The 20,546-nt window shown below is 41.9% G+C and overlaps 5 non-coding genes across 5 annotated transcripts; 3 read left to right on the top strand and 2 right to left on the bottom strand.

The window, feature by feature from the left end:
- Positions 1 to 2,423: 2,423 nt before the first annotated feature.
- Positions 2,424 to 2,496, bottom strand: trnat-ugu (transfer RNA threonine (anticodon UGU)). The gene has a single exon. It is a non-coding gene; the product is annotated as a tRNA-Thr (tRNA).
- A 1,056-nt stretch (positions 2,497 to 3,552) lies between these two features.
- Positions 3,553 to 3,625, top strand: trnav-cac (transfer RNA valine (anticodon CAC)). The gene has a single exon. It is a non-coding gene; the product is annotated as a tRNA-Val (tRNA).
- A 2,023-nt stretch (positions 3,626 to 5,648) lies between these two features.
- Positions 5,649 to 5,720, top strand: trnae-uuc (transfer RNA glutamic acid (anticodon UUC)). The gene has a single exon. It is a non-coding gene; the product is annotated as a tRNA-Glu (tRNA).
- A 1,240-nt stretch (positions 5,721 to 6,960) lies between these two features.
- trnal-uaa (transfer RNA leucine (anticodon UAA)) lies at positions 6,961 to 7,042 on the bottom strand. Its single transcript has one exon. It is a non-coding gene; the product is annotated as a tRNA-Leu (tRNA).
- A 9,254-nt stretch (positions 7,043 to 16,296) lies between these two features.
- Positions 16,297 to 16,386, top strand: trnap-agg (transfer RNA proline (anticodon AGG)). Its single transcript is given in 2 exon segments — positions 16,297 to 16,332; positions 16,351 to 16,386. It is a non-coding gene; the product is annotated as a tRNA-Pro (tRNA).
- The last annotated feature ends 4,160 nt before the right edge of the window (positions 16,387 to 20,546 follow it).

The raw sequence follows: 20,546 nt of genomic DNA, 5'->3' as shown, positions 1-20,546 counted from the left end.
TCAAATCGGATGTTCCGCCAATGAGCAGCGGTCGGGCCGGAATGGGCAAGAGGTGACACTGGGCGGAGCAGCCTGATTTTTCCTGATTCCACCCCCTTATCAAATTGAGTTAGCGATACCCCCACCTGCCCCGTGTTCCCCCCAGATACATTAGCCCCAGTGTCAGCATGATGGGACAGTGGTTAACACTGCAGCCTCACTGTGCTAGGGACCTGTGGGTCATTTGCACGTTGTCCCCGTGTCTGTGTGGGTTTCCTTCCCCAGTCTGAAAGACATGCTGGGTTAGGGGGCATTGGGCCGTACTTCTTTCTTTATTTTCTGTCTTTATGTTCCTTTTTTCCCTTTTTCTCCCTCAGTGTTACCCCAACAGGAATGTGGAGACTAGGGCAATTCTCACAGTAACTTCATTGCAGTGTTAATGTAAGCCCACTTATTAATGACACTAATAAATAAACTTAAACTGCAGGTCTCGGTGCTGCTGTGACATTGCACCCTCTTGTTTAAACACTCTGCAATGTTGAGACTGGGAGAGGAGTGAACAACAGGGAGCAGCATTGCAGCTTCTCTCCCCCCATTGAAACTGGGATTGTTGCTCCATCTGCTGCACCATCCCCACCACATCCACTGGGGGGCAATCTGGACAATGGGCTGCAGGCAGACCTCACTGCGCCTGCGCCACAATCACTCACCGCCGTTGCCAGGGGAGACGGCCAGCGGCCATCTTGCGTTGCCAGGGGAGACGGCCGGTAGCCATCTTGCGTTGCCAGGGGAGACGGCGTCCCGCGCGCTGCACTCTGAGGGAATTCCCCTCCTGCACATGCGCCCAGGCAGTTCCATTTCAATCTTTTAATCTGTTGAATCTTGATGATTATTATTCACATCCTCACCCGTCAGACTTTCGGTTCCTTCTCCATTCGGGAAAATCGTTTCTTTTTTTAATTCTGTCTGTTTTTCAATCACACCCGCGCGGTGCTCTCTGGGAAAATACTACAGCACACGCGCGGTTCCGCCACCTGCCTCTTTATAAAAATATGTATTTTATTTAATTTTAATTCCGCTCCGGGCGGGATTTCCGGGTGGGAATTTCTCTCACTTTCTACATTTCTCAACCGTCGCTTTTTCCTCGGGGGGGTGGGGGGGGGGTGACGGTGACGTCACGGAAATATGGCGGCTGGGCCCGCCTATCTACAGGCCCCGGATGTTCCGCCAACGAGCAGCGGCCAGGCCGGAGTGGGCAAGAGGTGACACTGGGCGGAGCAGCGCCCGGGCGTGTTACAGCGACCCCCGGTGGCCAGGAAGGGAAATAGCAGCGCCGTCTCTGCCCAAAGGCTTCCCCAGTTCAGCTGCTCAGAGACACTGGGAACCTCCAACTGGAAACTTCAGCTTCTCACATTCACCCCCTGTGTTCAGTCATTGTTTAATAGACAACCTCTGTAGGGAAATCAGAAACAACTTGTTCACATTAAAAGGGGATGGGAATCTGGACCATTCTGCTCAAAAAACTCTGCTTGCGCTGAAATTTCAATTCAAATGTTGAAGATGAGAATTTATAGATACAAGTCATGTTGTATGTGGAACGCTCATGATGCCACAATAAGATCAGTACAGACACCTCACAGGATTGTGTGACTGGAGAAGATGTCAGAGGTGGAGTGGTTAAATACACAGCTACAGTATCTGAAACTCAGTTTTGGGTAAAGAAAAATGGCAGTACAAAGAACAAAGAAAACAAAGAAAAGGAGCATGCCCTTCGGCCCTTCAAACCTTCACTGACCATCCTGCCATAAGACAAGAACATAAGAAATAGGAGCAGGAGTCGGCCATCTAGCCCTTCGAGCCTGCCCCGCCATTCAATAAGATCATGGCTGATCCGAAGTGGATCAGTTCTAGTTCCACTTTCCCGCTTTCTCCCCATAACCCTTAATTCCCTTGTCTGTGAAAAACCTATTTACCCGTGACTTAAATATATTTAGTGAGGTAGCCTCCACCACTTCAACGGGCAGAGAACCGCCAGATGCAAATGGTCACTAAAAGCACGTGATTTGTTTTCATTCAATGTGGCAGCAACAACAAGTAGGTCAAATGCTTTGAGTGATCATTTGCAGACACCTCATTATTCTTGAACTCTAGTCTGCCGGCAAAGAAGATCAAAATGTAATTTCCCTTCCAATTATCTGCTGCACCTACATGCTAACTTTAAGCATTCCTTGTACAAACGCATCTCATATATTCTTAATATCAACATTTATATTTTTCAGATCGTCAAATATGTTCTGGTCTTTCGATGTTTTTCACGAAGAAGAATATATTTTTGCTTTCCAAAATTGCACCCGATCTGCCCCTTCACTCATTCAAGCACTCTGTTCTGTCTCCCACTCTGTCTGCCTTTTCCCTACAGCTTGGATTAGCTAAACTTTACCTGGAGGCTCCAGCGAGAATTGAACTCGCGCCCCCTGGTTTACAAGACCAGTGCTCTAACCACTGAGCTATGGAGCCAAATGCTGTTAACTCTTTCCGGTACGAGTAGTATTATCAGTGGATTGAGGGGCAGGATGGGGTTTGAGGTGGGGGATTTTTGATGAATGGGGAAATGTCTGAGGTGGAGAGCAGAAAGTTAAAAGACGCAACTTGAAAGTGACATGATTTGACATGTGTGATGTGTGTGTATCTGACATGTATGTTGTGTATCTGACATGTATGTTCTTCAGAGTTTATCGTCAGTGTTACATCTCTGGCTTCTCCAGCTCCAATGCCAGTTCATCCAGCTGGAAGATTTAGATGTTGTTCCCTTCACAGACGCTGTGAGGCGTGTTTTCATTAAATAAAGAATTGAACAAAAAATGATTCACTCCGTGACTGGGAATCGAAACCGCGTCACGGCGCCGATCCTGATCACTGGACCTTCAGTGATGCTGATGTGAGAGATTTGTAATGAATTGACCATCTCTGTGCCCATTGCTTTATTTCCAATAATTTTCAACAAAAATAAATCACGATGAGAATTGACGGGAGGTGAAAATGACAGGATTTGAACCTCAGTTAGAAAGTCCCAATCCATCCTCTGGGCAGGGATTGCAGTCTCAATGTTTGCAATTCTGTCGCTTATATCGACAAACAGCCATTCAGCCTGTGTTCCTGTCTGTCTTCTCGATCGGAGTAACTCCGTTTGATAAAGTGTCATCTGGACTCGAAACGTCCGCCCTTTTCACTCCTTACAGGTGCTGTCAGACACTGGGAGATTTTGGAGCATTTCCTCTTTTCCCATCCGCAGTAATTTGTTTTTATCACTGAGTACAATTGATTGGGATTATTCGAAGAAAGTTGAAAATGATGCATCAATGAATGGATAGAAATCATTGCTCCCTTAGATATTTGCCAGAGGAACTCTTTTAAGTTTTGGTGTTCGGGATAAGTTGTACAATCAGATTGAAAGTAACGGTTATCTTCCTGAATTCAGTGACATGGGCTCTCAGTCTGACCATCGGAACCTGCAGCAACACAGCGTAGTTGAACATTGCAGACAGGCAGATTCGCTATAGTGCACTGCCAGTTGTTTCTGTAGTGTAGTGGTTATCACGTTCGCCTCACACACGGAAGGTCCCCGGTTCGAAACCGGGCAGAAACATTTATTAAACTTTCTCATGTGGTGGAAGAAAAAACTGTTTGTTTTCAGTTTGTTGCTCCACATGAACCGAATTTCGATGTTAAACACGTTATCGTTGATCTGATATCACTCTCAAATACTTTTTGTGAAAATATAAACACGTTATTTTGACGAAAAGCAGGGAAGTCGATTTTGACACCGAGCATTTATCCGCATCTTGTTCAGTCTACAACAGAATTAATGGGTTTATAGGTGCAGACTAATATGGTTAATCACCATCTGAAATGTCTGATAGTAGTGTGTGCTCAAACAGACAGATACAAGTGATACTGTAAGTGAACTAGGGGAAATGGCACACATTTCACAGAAGAATTTTTTTTTAATCGTTTTTCTTAATCGTTTTTCATCACTAAGAATCAGGAAAAAACACCCAGACAGATGAGGGAATCGAGACTCAGTGCGGATCTACTGGACTTTCCTGTAACGGACCGAATTTATGTGCCTGAATGTTTCAATCCCATAATAAAAATGGTGATCAGTTCCTTTCCCTCCCGTGGAATTCCTCCCTGTGGTAAGAGACGTGGATTTATTTTACCTGCCCGTTGATAGGAGAAAGGGAATAACCAACACAATACAGCAGTGCTGCGGGATCAACGGAACTAAAGAGACTTGTACAGAATTGTAAACAGTGTGGTCATGCTGCAGTTCTGGAATAGGTTTTCAGAAATAGAATTGTGGTCATTGACATGCAACTTTAGAATATGCTTACTATCTACTGTCTCTGTGGCGCAATTGGTCAGCACGTTCGGCTATTAACCGAAAGCGTTAGTGGTTCGAAACCACCCAGGGTCGGAATTTTACTATTTTCTCACCATCAGCATTCACAGCAAGCAGTTGCCTGTTGGCAATGGGTCCGTGGGTGCCAATAAAAAAAGCTGTCAGTTGTTCCCGGCTGTACTGTTATATGGTGTTACCAACATTATTTAATGACGATTGATTTCTAACACATCACATATAACATTATATGTTCCATTACACCACTAAACTTTTTTAAAAACTGCAATCGAAACATGAACTTGTTGCTGAGCATTTGTTCCAATTCCATATCCCTGTTTCCATTCATTCCTGGATAGATCATAAATCTGTCTAACCCAAACTGAAATGTGTTCAATGGTGGAGCATCAGAACCCTCTGGAGTGGAGAATTCCCAAGATTCACCAGCCTTTGAGTGAAGCAATTTCTCCTCATCTCAGTCCTAAATCATCAGCACCTTATCCTGAGATTGTGCCCCCGTGTTTCAGATTCCCGGATCAGAGGAAATAATGTTTCAGTTTTTCAATGCTATCTATACTTTCTCATTAAAGCTGTTGAGATTTTCCAGCATTTTCTGTTTTTGATTCAGATTCCAGCATCCTCAGATTTTGCTTTGATTCTGCCTAAAACGCGGAGATCCAAACTGCACAGACTGTTCTAAATGTGGTCTCAACAAAACCCTGAATTACTGGAGCAAGACTTCAAACACTTCAAAACTTAACTCTGTGCTCAAGACTGGAAGGAAAGTGTGAGAGTGGATAATTCTCACTGTGTACATCCCTGTAATCAGTAACTGGATCAGGAAGATGAGATATCTGTGTTTCTTTGTACTGTCATCTGTAAACTCCATCTCCTCTCAATGCCGTGTATCATCCCTTCGCTTTCCCTGCTTTCCAGTTTGGTAAATGACTTGTACCCGTTACCCTCCGTGATGAATTCCTGCCGTGTGTTACCTTCCAAGTTTCACAGGAGCCACAGTGATGAGGTTGGTGGGATTTGGAAATTGAAAGTGTCACATGAGCAGTTTGCGGGACTATTTCACCTCACTGTCCATTTCCTGTTCCAGCTAACAGGAATCACTGCTTTCATTGGCTGAAACTGTCACTTGTGTGTGATATAAACATGGCAATGTGAAGGATAAACTTGTATTTGGTGAATTCAAAAGTCTGAAGTAAAATAAATAGCGATTGGTTCTTGCACAAGTTCATCTTTTAAAACAATTGCACCAGCTTCCCTGGTGGTCTAGTGGTTAGGGTTCGGCGCTTTCACCGCCGCGGCCCGGGTTCGATTCCCGATCAGGGAATGTAGATTTGTTGCTGTACAACAATCCTGCGTAACTTCCAGTTCTGTCGGAATCAGTATCAGAGAAATTTCCTCTTTTACGTCTGAATTGGAAATGTCACATGAAAAGAACAAAAAAAGAGACAGCGATAGGCTACAAAGCGCAGATGATATAAAATGCTGATGTTAAAATTTGGTTGTTAATGGGGAAAAATTTATTCCTTCTACTGACACAAATATCTCGCAGATCTGGGTCCAAATCTTGTGCTCAATGACAAGAAAACACTTTCATTGAATTAAGCAGGAACTCTCCTACCTCCAGTGAAGAAGAGGCAGTTTTCACTCAGAAGCAGTAACTGTGAGATTAAGTGGAGAGGGGATAAGGACAGGTTAAAGCAGTGTGAATTGTCTCAAGCCTGGACACTTACTAGGATTTTGCAAGCCCATGCCAAAAGGTGGGGGTTACAAGTCGTGTTCCATGAACGCAAAATCCCGGTTGAAGCCGTTCTCTGTATTTGGAATTTGGCTATCAGATCTGTTCAGCGATTCTGTGTTGTGGTGTGTCTTGAAGGCCGCCTTGGAGAAAGCTTACCCGAAGATCGGTGGTTGAATGCCCTTGACTGCTTAAGTGTTCCCCGACAGGAATGGAATAGCCTTGTCGGCTGTGAAGCGGTGTCCATTCATCTGTTGTCGTAGCGTCTGCATGGTCTGGGCGATATACCATGATACGGAATATCCTTTCATGCAGTGGATGAGGTAGACCACGGTGGCTCAGTTACATGTGTATATAGGGTCTACCTGGTGGATTCTGTTCTCACGTTTGATGATGGCATCCATTTCGATGATCCAACACATCTTGCAGAGGTTACCGTGGCGGTGGTGTGTGGTGTCATTGTCGCTGTTCTCCTGCAGGCTGGGTAGTTTTCTGCGAACAATGGACTGTTTGAGGGTGAACTGTGTTTTGAAGGCAAGTAGGGGGGTGTGGAGATGGCCTTCGCGAGATATTTGTCTTCATCAATTGCATGCTGAAGGTCCCCAAGAAGCTTCTCCACTCTGGGGACGTACTGGAGAAGGAAGGGACTCTAACGTTGTCACCTGTATGCATTCTGAGGAGGTCGGTGAGTTTTTCTTTTTGCAATGGCGCGTCGGAACTGTCGATCGATGAGTCAAGCGCAATATCCCGTTCTTACAAGGGTGTTTGTCAAAATAAAATCGACACCACACACACACACACACACACACCCCTGTGTTCAGCTGCTCTCTGGCAGTGGTGGGATTCGAACCCACGCCTCGAGAGAGGCTGGAGCTTAAATCCAGCGCCTTAGACTGCTCGGCCACACTACCACACGGGAAAACGTGATAATCATGTCATTTCACTGCATTGATGCTGAAACATGTCAAAATCAGTGGAGTTGGGATGGGCGATGAAGAAATCGTCACCGAATCGAATGTGCAGCAAACAAAAACCATCTCCAGTCAGAAACACAATGAGCTGCAGTGAAGGGCCGGCTCCATTTAAACTGTCCTTAACCTCGTCTGCTCCTCAGATGGGAGAATATGGCTTCCTGTTGAATTTGCTGCGAGTCTTTACTTGAGAAAGGAAGGACACAAGGCGAGACTGAGATTCGTGCCTGCTGCCGGGAAATAAGTGATATTCATTTTCACGGATTGGAGGAGAGCAATGAAGCTTCATTTCCTGACCTGCAATCAAAACAGCAGTGAAAGTGGATTTGAAACTGATGTTTTCTCACGAAGATTTGAACCTCACCCACTGCTCTGCTCAGCATTCATTCCTTTAGGTGACTGCAGAATGAATTCTTCGTTCAATGCAATCAAATCCTTCCAAATATTCCAGTTTTTTTTTCTTGTTTCACTTTCAGATTCCTTCATTAATGCTCATCAGCGATAACTTGTTAAACTCCAGCCAGAAATTGAACAAGACTGAAACGAATTTTTGACATCCTTGATTTCTGGATGTTTGCATCTCCCCAAGTCTCTGTCCGTCTTTGTGTCTGTGTGTGTGTGTGTTGCTCTGAGTATCAATGTGATTTTGTTCCCAGAAGGAGTGAGCACATTTTTACATCACAAACTGTGTTCACTTTTTCATTCACCTCACTGGCAAATGGTACAGAAAATAACAACATGTTTGAAAGCAGAGAGAAAGATTGACTGATTCTGGTTTCTATTTTGATTGGCTATTGCTTATTGATTTGGTATCTGTATGTCACAGAGGATGATTGGCATTTTCACTGATCAACACGTAAACAGTCAGTGGATTCACTCGGTGTGATGGTGGGTTCCAGTTCTATATCTGCAATCACAGCAACAACTTCTATCAGTTACTGTGAACACAGTGTTTCTAATAGTTTGGAAATATACCAAAGCGTAATCTAATAGCTCTTGTATTATTTGAAATCAATATTCATATATCTATTTGTATATCAACTTACTGAATAACAGTGAGAACAGCAAAGCTTGAACCACGTTTCTTTGTTGCAGAAGGACACACAGTGTGTCTATGTTGAGAATATAAGTAGAAGCAGGAACAGAGGAAAACTGTGTGGCTCACGGTGCGATCAAGCCTTCATCCTTTCAAATAACAGCTAACTTTCCGGAATAATTTTACTACAGGAATATAGCAGCAGTTTAATTTCAGGGCTTTCGTTGCCTGGATTGAATTCAATTCCCTGTCTAGATGTTGTGCAAATTGTTATAACTCGAAGATGTTACTGTTTTGAATAACATTATATTGGATTCTGAAACTTAACTCTGTTTTTCTCTTCATGTTTGCTGCCAGACCTGATCATAGAGACATAGAGACAATACTTTAAAACAGAGATGAGGAGAAATTTCTTCAGCCAAAGAGTGGTGAACCTGTGGAATTCTTTGCTGCAGATGTCTTTGAAGGCCAGGTCATTGAGTGTCTTTAAGACAGAGATAGATAGGTTTTTGATTATTAAGGGGAAAAGGCGGGAGAATGGGGATGAGAAAAATGTCAGCCATGATTGAATGGCGGGGCAGACGTGATGGACCAAATGGCCTAATTCTGCTCCTATGTCTTAGGCCTTACTCGTTATGGTCTTACCACATTCTGAACCCTCTCCTTTTCTTCTCTATGAACGGTATGTTTTGTCTGTATAGTGTGCAAGAAACAAAACTTTTCACTGTACTAATGCATGCGACAACAATAAAACCAATCAGTTTTCTAAAACGAGTGCATTACTCAGTTGCACCTGGTTTACAGCCCGTTATCCCGGTCTCACTTTGTTTCTTCAATGGAGTTAAATTAACCGTTGCAGGTTTTAGTTTTATTAGTCAGGTCGCTTCACTCTGTTACGTGTTTGTAAATGACCCTTTCTGTTGCACCTGAAACAACATAATTCCTTAATCAGCATGTTTCTTCGGAATGTTCTCCCCAACACCAAAAGTAAGGTCCTGCCCTTGAAGCTCCAACTTTATTTTGGGCTATATGAGGGAGGATATGGTGACAATGGAGCTGTTTCAGAGGATGTCCACCAGATTGTTTCCGGGGATGAATGTTTCCGAATTGTTTCCGAGGAGTGATTAAACAGTTGGGTTCGTACTTTCTGGATTTAGAAGGATAAGAGGTGATCTTATTGAGATATATAGAAATTCTAATGAAGACTGATAAATAAATTGTAAGAAATGTTTTCTCTTATGGGGAAGTCTCGAATAAAAGGGCACAGATATCGGTTGAAGGCTGGTAATTTAAAATGGAGATGAGGAGAAACTATGTGCGGCAAAGGGTCGTGAATTTATGGAACTCGCTGTCCGAATACAGCGGTGGTGTCTGAGCCGTTAAATGGTTTCAAGATGGTGATACATATATTTTTAACGTAAAAATGGACAAGGGGAACAAGTGGGGAGGTGCATTTGAGGCCAGGGAGAGATCAGCCATGATGAGATTGAATGGCAGAAGAGTCTCGAAGTTCTGAAGTTTCGTACTTCTGTTTCTGGTCCCAATGTCTGTATGTTCTAGTATTTTTTGGGGGTATGTTCATCAGTAACCTCTGTCACACTCTTGAATGTTATGATCGATCATTCCAAGTCCCATCCTCGGATGTGACGTATCCAGTCATAACATCAGCATGGATCAGAGCAGCATTTGCAAGTCACCAAGTCCATAGCATCATCCATGTGGCAAAACTCTCTGTGAAATTCAGAAGCTCATCACTGCCACTCCAATCCAGTCCAGGATACTTCCAAACACTTTGGAACAGGATATATAGGGCATTGATAATTTATTTGAATGCAATCAAGATACCAAAGGCATTCTGGATTCAATATGCATCTTATCCATTGCAGTGGGATGCACATTTACCTCGCTTGTTTCCTCCTGGACCAAATCAGGAATATTGAAATCGCATCAGGTAATGTTGTTTGTGTCGTCAGGAGAGCCTTGTTTGGAAACACAAAGGGTGCATCGTTGCTTTCCTCTTTTTTTGCAAACTGAACTCCGTATTATCCATACAGGAAGCAGCTTGTGCCATCAGACCCTAAACAGGAAGTCACCAGTGCTCCTTTGCACTCATGCAAAGAATTTCGGCTCCCTTTTACTAAAAGTTGCACAAATTGGAAAGAGGCCTATCTCATTCCATGAATCTTTTGTGAACGAATTGATTCAGATTGATTGTAAATATGAGAGAACAGCTTTACTGTTGTATCTTGCGGCTATCAGACGAAATTTACGTTTTGGAGACAGTGGAGATAAGATTCTCCTTACAGTTGAAACATTGTAACGATGTATTTGTGAATTAATATTTCCAAATATGAACTTTTGTTCCCTTCATTTTATAACTTTCGATAGCCCTGGATATTTAGGCATTGTTGGTCAATACCCCTAATGGAAGGTAAAGTAAAAATAGAAAAGCTAGATAACCATAAAAGCCCTGGCAGCATCACCGAATGGAAAAAAAAAAGAAATGTCATGTGAACTCGAAATATTCACGCTGTTTCTGTCCTCATAGATGAGGCCGGGCCTGCTGTGCTTATCCAGCATTTTATGTTTTTATCTTCACCTTCCGGAGTACTTCTCTTCTTTTATGGAAGCTGAACTAGTTGCATTTAGTCTTTATCAATTGTTTTGTGTCAAATCCTGTCTTCTATGTTTGTGGGCCCAGGAATCTGGACGTGGAAAAGCGCCTCGTGCGCAGATGACAGAGTTTGAGGACATGTTTTCGTTAAATTTCAGAAAATGTTCTATCATCTCGGGTTGAATGATACCAAAGCTGGATATTTATATTTCTTTAATCTGGTAAGCCAGTAACAGTTAATAATCGGACTCTGTGTCTCTACGTGAATGTAGAGTAACTATGGGGCTCTCAGGGCTTCCTGGAAAGCGCCTGACGCCAGTTAGTTCAGACAATGGATTGGGGATTAACTGACAACAGTTTAGACAAGTTATACATTATTTATTACATATCGTGCCTTAATATGCCACAGTGGATATGGGAGTGAATGCATGGCCTTCCATAGACAATCAGGGCTAAAGCTTGATATTAATATGCAATTCAGGTGGATTACATTGAATTGATTAATTAAATAATTTGCCAATGAGTATCAGGGGATATTTTACCCCATTCTTTAATTCTTTCCTAAACTGACTCTGAGTCCCTGCATAAATAAAAGGGTTGATGCAGGAACTCAAAAGCTGAAGCATAGTCCCACTTTCATCCAGCATGTATGCTAAGTTGCTGGAATCAGAAACTGAGGAGTATGTAACATTCGCAAGTTGAACATAGAGAATAGTTATAAAAAATAACAAATACAACAGGATGAAACTCCCCGAGATACAGAAGAGTAAAACAATAGACTTCCTCCGTTTCTTCATCTCTGGGTCACTCTGATTCTCTCCATTGCTCTGTGCCCGGAGTCTCCTGCGGGCTCTATTGGCCATTGCAATGTGTCTGACGGTCAGCACATTAAGCAATAAAATCAGAATGAATGGGAGACAAGGTGTTAAAATGATAAGAGTCCAGTCAAATACGATCCATATTAGTGACGTATAAAGTATTGCTATTCCATTACAAAACCAAGGTATGCCGTCGATGATAAATGACGGCTCATATGTAAAGTACCAGGGGGTGTTAACAACACCGCTTAGAACACAAACTGTCCCTGTAACCTTCATCGCCGTTTTCTTGCTGCAATATTTCGTCTTCAGCTTCTGGCAACAAATGGCAACGAATCGATCAAAGGTAAACGCGACTGTTGTCCAGACAGAACAATCTCTGACTCCATAAATTATCACAAAACTGAGACTACAGACCGGAGTGATGGAGAGGAAGCTGAATGGGAAATAAATACGGGCAATCCGGTTTAATATCACAGCTGCAATAATGACCATGAGATCTGTGACCGCCATTGATATCAAATAGTAAGTGATACATCCAGAGAGACCGCATCTTCCACGGGCTAGGATCACAATCACTGCCAAATTTGCTGTGTTGTAGACAAAATAATCTCAATGAATATGCAAAATAGAAAAATAGAAGAGAAAATCATTATAGTATTGAAGCATCAGGAAGCAAACATGATGAGAGATCAGAATTGGCAATCCTAGTTGAAGAACCCTCTGATTCACTGAGTAAAAAAAACTCCTAAAATGAAGCATTTTTTCAATACTGCACTGAACTGTCAGAAAAAAAACATATTGAATTTTAACCTCACTGTTTGATCAGCTACAGGAAATACAATCAGTTTGTGTCTTGTCCCACCAATAGAGAAGAGAGAAGACACGACCAAGTCATTGGCAAATCCGATGGCTATTAATATTAAATATATATTAATATAGCAGAAATGCATCACATAATTTTCATTGTACAAACATGTCAAGTCCCTCAAATGCGAGAAGAAAACTGGAAATGTATTTCATTTAGAACACAAGAACGTGCTTTGAATTGAGAATGGTTTTGGACTCCAGGTTTTTAATTCATTGAAACCATTGCAAAAATGGTTCACAGTAGTGAATAAAATATCTTCTACTTGCAATGTTAACAACATGATTCAGTCAGTAGAACTGCCAAATTGTAGTGGACTTCAGATCTACTCCAAGAGTTCAGCACACTTGGAGTTTTGCATTGGCTATGATTTCATCTCTGGAATAAAAACAATAACCTGAGACATTGTCTAAATAAAACGTTAAAAGAAAATCAACACCAACTTTACAGAGGATTGTCTTTCCCGTTGCAAGCAACAAAACAATAAAAACAACAAAAATACACGCACATCGGGATAAATTTGTGACTATTCATTAACAGCCTCAACAACATAACAGAGCTACATTTAGATTACGGCAATGTCCCCACAGTCACAGTGACAAATCATACCAGAACTTACTTTACTATGAGGATAGTGTTGTGGTAATGCAGCCACAGTGACAGCATGAACAACCAAATGGTTCACCTACAATATGAGTTGGGAATAGAAAGAAGGCGAACTTGTAAGATTGAAGTGATAACATTACCCTGGTTAAGGTAATATAGTATATTGTTAAAGAGGGTAAATTATGCTGATAATGTAGAGACATATCGGTAAAAGCGAGAAACAACACATTACAGTAAGCTTGCTTCAATTCATACACAATCATGAGACCCAAATCGTTAATTACGTCAGGAAATTTGCTCCTTACGCTTTAAGTAATAGACATTGTTTGTGATGCACGTTGTCATTCACTATATTGATAATGTCTGCTGCCAAACTGCCAGAATAATGGTACCCATTGTGTTTCCATTCGTCTAGCCTTGTATTCTCTGTTCTCTTCATGTTCAATGAGAGCACAACTAATTGTATTTCCAGTCAGGTCGAGTAATTATGCCAGGCAGAGGGAAAAATGTGATGATTAAAATGGAGGATGAAAACTGTCATGGTGCAGAAGGTGAATCTCCAGCAAAATAGGGTAAATCACAGCAGGTAAGAAAAAGATTGTCAACTTAACTGAGAAAAAATATCCCACAATATCGGTACTGTAGAGAAACATTTTGGGAAAAGAAAATAGAATTGCGGGAGGGATAAACAATGATTTTCATAATGAATAATTCATCGTTAGACTTTACCTGGAACGCCAATAGCAGCAATGACGGGATAGTAAATGGCAAACAGAAGACCTTTCGGTGATGAGTGCATTTCGATCAAAGTCCCCAATTGTCTTCTCCACTGTACTCAGAGATTACCACATTTATCGTTGGCGTCAGGCTCCAGGGAGACAATTAAGTGATCTGTTTTTTTTATACATGGATTGTGCTAATCAAAACAAACACATTGGCAAAGTTATTGTGCACCATGTGTTTAAGATTTTTTTTCATAGGTTCTGATGTGTTTCCACTCTCAGAGTGTATAGTATGTTCCCTGTTAAATTATTCCATAAAAATAATGAGAATTAAATCGTGGATTTTTTAAGTAGTGAAATGAGCATTGTACAAAAGGCAATAAATGGGTTTAATCTGTTCATGCTGAGTTAAGTAGTCTCTGCATCAAATAATAATGAACAGTTTTGTTCAAGTCAAGAATGAAAACGCTGCCTAATTCTCTCTCCTGGTCAATATCCAGTCTACACGATGAGCAATCATGTTCCTTCTCGTGGAAAATCTCTCGGACTGTGCAGTTTATTACATCTGTCAGTGCATTCATTGTGGAACGATACAGGTTAACACACTTACATGCGGTGAGCCAGATCCTGCTTATGTGTTTTAATTAAATATTACCTGATCCATTTCAGCATAGTTGCACTCGATGTTCAGATCAGCACCATTAAAGTCAATCGGCAGACAAATAGCCCACTCAATGAGAACTTTGTGAGAAAGTTAAACGAAGTTCCCTTCAGCAAACAAATCACCTGCATTTCCACGTTAGAGAAAGGTCTAAGCTAAGATTTGAACTCAGATCGCTAGATTGAAAATCCAGAGTGCTCACCATTACACCACAGAACCCAACCCACAGCAGCAGGCTGAAAATCGTCGCTCAATACTTGTGCCATGTTGAACATCGTCGAGAAATATCAGTCCCATTGTCCAATCCCGTCTATGGCCAACACCAATTCGTATTTACATTGCCCTTGCTGGTTCCCCCTGTAAAAATGAGTAGGCTACCTTCAACTGCATTACAGTTCACTGTAGCTGACTATATTCAATGAACAATGTTAGCATCGAACTGATAGAGACATTACTACAGTAAATCTACTGAACAGCATCAGCTTATCACAGCTGTGCTTTCACCACGCTGGAAGCCACCGTGAAAATATAAACAATTTCAAACCTCAGCAGACAGGAAGGAGTGTGTGAGTGCCGACAATTGGCGCTGTACACATTCCTGTAATCAGTATCTGGGAGAATCAGGCAGATGGGCCTGATGGCCTTGTGGTTAGGATTCGACACTTTCAGGGTCGCAGGCTATCTTTGATACATTCAGATTTAATGATTTTTTTTATAAACAAACCAGCAATACTTGCTCGTCCAAAGCAGCTCTGCCAGAATCGGTGGAGTGAGATTTGCACTTTTGATTCCGAGTTGGAAATGTCACATGAGCAGCAGGTCAAGAACAAACACAGATAGTGAAAGACAGTGATATGATGCAAAACGCTGCCGACAGAAATGGTGATACAAGGTCAAATCTGGATGGTAACGGGTCAAATTTAACCATTTGTTTTGACAGAATCATCACTCATTTCTGAATAAAATGACAAGAAAACTTCTCCATGAATGGAACACTAAACATTTTGACCTTGACCGATTGCAAGCAGTTTTCATTCAGGAAGCAGTAACTGTGAGTTTAACAAAGCAGAATGGAGAAAGTCTCAGTTTGAGAGGCGGCACTGCTGGGGGGAATAGAGAGCTGGAGTTCACCCAGAAAAGCAGCAAAGTTTAAAAACAACGGGTTTTGAAAACTTCAGCGGGAATCTCAACCTAAAACAAAACAATTTTCACTTGTCCATGAAGGATTAGCAGGTGACAGGCAGCGCCGTGTATTACTGTGCACTGAGAGCCACAGAGAAAGAGGTTCCCGCCGGGCTCATTGATAATCTGGCACATGTTGATAATCAATGATTCATTGTCAGGACAACACATGGGATTAAATATCAGGGAAAATTTACTTATAGTGAACGTGCCAATACAGTCCTGTCTAGGTGCTTTCCCTCACTGGGGTTAAGGATTGTCACTGTTGGGGAATTTGACATATACTCATAATTTACTCATATTACTATCGGATCAAGTCCAATCCTTCCCCATTCACACAAACCCGCAGATCTCCCAGGTGAACAATGTCATCAATCTGTGCTTTAAATGTTCCAGATCTTTCAACTGTCTGACAGACCACACCTTTCAAAAGTGATCAAATATCAAAGGCAGAATCAGAGTTGCTACATATTGAAGTCGCTGAGTTAAAATTATTGACTGTAACATGTGTACTTTATAAACAAAAGCCCCCAGTTGCAAACAGTCGAGATAACAATATTTGGCAGATTAAAGTTCACAAATGCAGATGCGGTGAGTTTGTTTTCACCAGTTTCGACTTTCACTGGAGGTGGCAGAACTGCTTTGTAGAAAGTTAAACAATTTTATTTTGCCGTTTACTGACGTACGGGCTCGTTGGTCTAGGGGTATGATTCTCGCTTAGGGTATCTCAAGGTATTAGCATGCGAGAGGTCCCGGGTTCAAATCCCGGACGAGCCCGGTGTTCGCTTCTTTTTGACCAAGTCAAATATCCTGATCTGTTTTAGGTGCAAACGGCGGGATGGCTTTCTGCTGACTGGCTCCGAAAAAAAAGGCACAGAGTTTTCGAGCACGGAAAGAGCCCACTCAGACACCCACATGGCAGGAGCCCACACTCATCATGTCCGCGTCTGCCATGTGACGTCTGGACGGGAAACATTCGTTCTGATTCTCGCTCCACAGATAGTGCCAGAAATACCGACAGCACCCAGTATTTTCTGATTTTACTTCAGATTTCGAAAGTCCGCAGTATGTTACGTTCTATTAGGCTTTATGTTTTGGGCTAGCAAGTGCTGACAAGTGGCAAGTAACATTCGCGCCACACAAATGCCAGACAATGTCCAATGTCCATAAGAGAAAATCTAATCACAGCCCCTTGATATTCAATAGATTTTCCATCACTGAATCGCCCACTCTTAGCAGGTGAGAATGATCTCTCCCCACTGTGACTGCGCCGACGAATCTACAGCTGGGGTGGGTAATCGAATGCCTTCCCACAGTCCCCACATTTCCATGGCTAATTTAACCTTGGAGCTGGACAACCAAAGGGAGCTGGATGAGAGGCAGCGACAGAAACGGGAAGAGAAGCGACATGATAGCGTTTGGTAAATGACGTGTGCCCGTTACCCTCCGTGATGAATTCCTGCCGTGTGTTACCTTCCAAGTTTCACAGGAGCCGCAGTGATGGGTTTGCTGGAATTTGGAAATTGAAAGTGTCACATGAGCAGTTTGCGGGACTATTTCACCTCACTGTCCATTTCCTGTTCCAGCTAACAGGAATCACTGCTTTCATTGGCTGAAACAGTCACTTGTGTGAGATATAAACATGGCAATGTGAAGGATAAACTTGCATTTGGTGAAAAAAAAGCAGAAATAAATCAAAAGGCAGGTGGCTCATGGATAAAGTAATATTTTATAAAACTTGCACCAGCTTTCCTGGTAGTTTAGTGGTTAGGATTCGGCGCTTTCACCACCGTGACACCGGTTCGTGTTCGCGCTCAGGGAATGTAGGTTTTTTGCTGTACAACAATCCTGTGTTACTTCCAGTTCTGTCGGAATCAGTATCAGGGAGATTTCCTCTTTAGTATCTGAATTGCAAATGTCACATTTAAAGAACAAAGTAAAACGGGAGCGACAGGCTACAAAGCGCTGATGATACAAAATGCGGATGATTATTGGAGGAAAGATGAAAATGATGCATTAATAAATGGGTAGAAATCATTGCTCCCTTAGATATTTGCGAGACAAACGCTTTTAAATGTTGATGTTGGGGATAAGTTGTACAATCAGATTGAAAGTAACGGTTATCTTCCTGAATTCAGTGACATGGGCTCTCAGTCTGACCATCGGAACCTGCAGCAACACAGCCTAGTTGAACATTGCAGACAGGCAGATTTCCTCTGTTGTGCCTCCAGCTGTTTCTGTAGTGTAGTGGTTATTACATTCGCCTCACACGCGGAAAGTCCCTGTCCCGAAACCGGGTAGAAACATTCATTAAGCTTCCTCATGTTGGATAAGGGAAAATTGTTAAATTTAAGTTTACTGCTCAACATTATCCGAACCTCGATGTTAAAGACATGTTATCATTGCTCTGATTTCACCCTCAAATACTTTCTGTGAAATAAGGTGCACTGACGGGAAAGTTCGATTTTGACACCGAGCATTTATTCCCATCCTGTTCATTCTCCAACAGAATTTAATGGGTCCATAGGAGCAGACTAATGTGGATAATCACCATCTGAAATATCTGATAGTAGTGTGAGCTCAAACAGACAAATACAAGTGATACTGTAAGTGAACTAGGGGCAATGGCGAACATTTCACAGAAGAATTTTTTGTAAATCGTTTTTCATCTCTAAGAAACAGGAAAAGCCACTCAGACAGATGAGGGAATCGAGACTCAGTGCGGATCTACTGGACCTTCCTGTAATGGGCTGGAATGTATGCGCCTGAATGTTTCACACCCATAATAAAAAACGCTCAAGTGTCATGAACAGATAATTCTTGATTTTCCTCCATTTAAATGAAGTTGACTTTTTTTAAAAGCTAACGATAGTCAATCTCAAAAATGTGATTTCTATTACCCGGTGATTCGATTGGTTCTGTTGGTCAGTTATGTTTTCAATTCAGTTATGTTCAAGTTCAGAAATATTTAATTCATAATGAAGACGTATGTGTTAAATGCATTGATACGAAATATTGAAATGAATAGTGAATACAATTGTACAATGAACTTTGATAAAGTGTCATCTGGCTCGAAAAGTCGGCCTTTTTCACTCCTTACAGGGGCTGTCAGACATTGGGAAAATTTGCAGCATTTCCTCTTTTCCCATCCGCAGTAATTTGCTTTTATCACTGAGTACAATTGATTCAGATTATTCGAAGAAAGATGAAAATGATGCATTAACTAGTGGGCAGAAATCATTGCTCTCTTAGATATTTGGGAGACGGAAGCGTTTAGCTAGCCAGGCAGCCGAAATAGCTCAGTTGGGAGAGCGTTAGACTGAAGATCTAAAGGTCCCGGGTTTCGGCAGCATGCCCTTGCTGGTTTTCTGTGCTATCTACTAATTGGCACCGTATTTTGTCTCGCACTGTCTTCAAACCTCATTTCACACAAGCTGTAACAGACCAAATACCCATCGCAATTTCCAAACTGCCAGATGTTGTTATATTTCCTCCTTTTGGATTTCACGTCTTTAAAAAAACTTCCTCTGTTTCTAAACATTCCCAATGTTAATGAAAGGTGATGGAGGTGAAGGTTTATCTTTGTTTCCTTATGCACACATGCCATGTAACGTCCTGAGTTTTTCCAACCTCATCACATTTCAGTGCAGATGCCAGGTCCGCTTTCACATGGCAGTGAAAATACATTCAGCAAAATCCCAGTTGTTACTATAGTACACCAAGCCTCATTTGAGATTATACCGTTCATTCTGCCAGTTATTACAGCACAGAATTAATTCTCGGCTAATGCCACAATATTTCATATCTCTGAAGCGACTCCACTAGACCCTCTCTCTCCTGATACTGCACCAGAACACGCATTACACACGGCTCCATCTCTGTTATTACATTGCAACCTGCCACGTATGATGAAAGATTGACAATATCTCACTCACTGCTGCACCAGTCCACCTCCCTGTTCAGACCGAATAATATCCTGACTCTAATTATTGACCTATTTCATGTTTCAATTATTGCTGTACTTGTCCCTGTCGAAGCTTATATCAATCTAAGGCCTTAAACAGAAATTACTGCAGCAGGCTATACAGCCAATGAAAGAATAAGAAACAGCAACTAAAACGAGCGCTTCACAACATCTGCAATAGCAAAGGAGATCCACGAGATGGCAGTAAAGCAGTGATTTTTGGCACGAACACGAAACAGAGAATGTCTCAGTTATTGCTGCAATAGACTTAGCCTTTGTCTATCCTGAACTGGACACAGATTATATGATAAAAAATCATATTTCCGACTATATGACAGTGATTCTCAGTTGATTCTGTACTCAGCAAAATCCCGCTTGTTATTATCTTGCACCAAGTCTCATTTGAAGTTACACCGTGTATTCTGGCGGTTATGACAGCACGGAATTAATTCTTGGCTGATGTCATGACACTCCATATCTCTGTAGCTACTTCACTAAAACCTTTCTCTCCTGATACTACACCAGGACATGTTACTGATTGCATTACACGAGGCTCTATGCCAGTTATTACATTGCTGGAACCTGCCACGTATAAAGAAACCTCGCCAATATCTCACTCACTGCAGCACCAGTTCACCTCTCTGTTTATACCGAATAATACCCTGTCTCTAATTATTGTTCCATTCCATCATTCATCTATTGCTGAACTTGCCCCTGTCAAATCTTACATGAATCTAAGAGCTTGGCCTGATTTTTTTCTTAATTTATATTATACAATGTTCAGCACTAGACAAAATTATACTAGGCGCGGTGTCAGTTTTATTGCGTTAGACGTTCTCTCCTTTATTTCTGCGCGAAAGCATACCACAGTTCATTTTACACATTATCCTCTCTCAGTTATTACTTTATTCTGCATTGCCTCACGTTTTAGTCCAGCGGGCCACATCTCTGTTTATATCAGACTAGATCATGT

This window comes from Carcharhinus amblyrhynchos, unplaced genomic scaffold (genome assembly GCF_965287045.1).
Source record: "Carcharhinus amblyrhynchos unplaced genomic scaffold, sCarAmb.v2.hapA scaffold_38, whole genome shotgun sequence".
Classification (NCBI taxonomy): Eukaryota; Metazoa; Chordata; class Chondrichthyes; order Carcharhiniformes; family Carcharhinidae; genus Carcharhinus; species Carcharhinus amblyrhynchos.
Note: the sequence above shows the minus strand (reverse complement) of the source record. Positions and strands in the feature narration are given on the sequence as shown.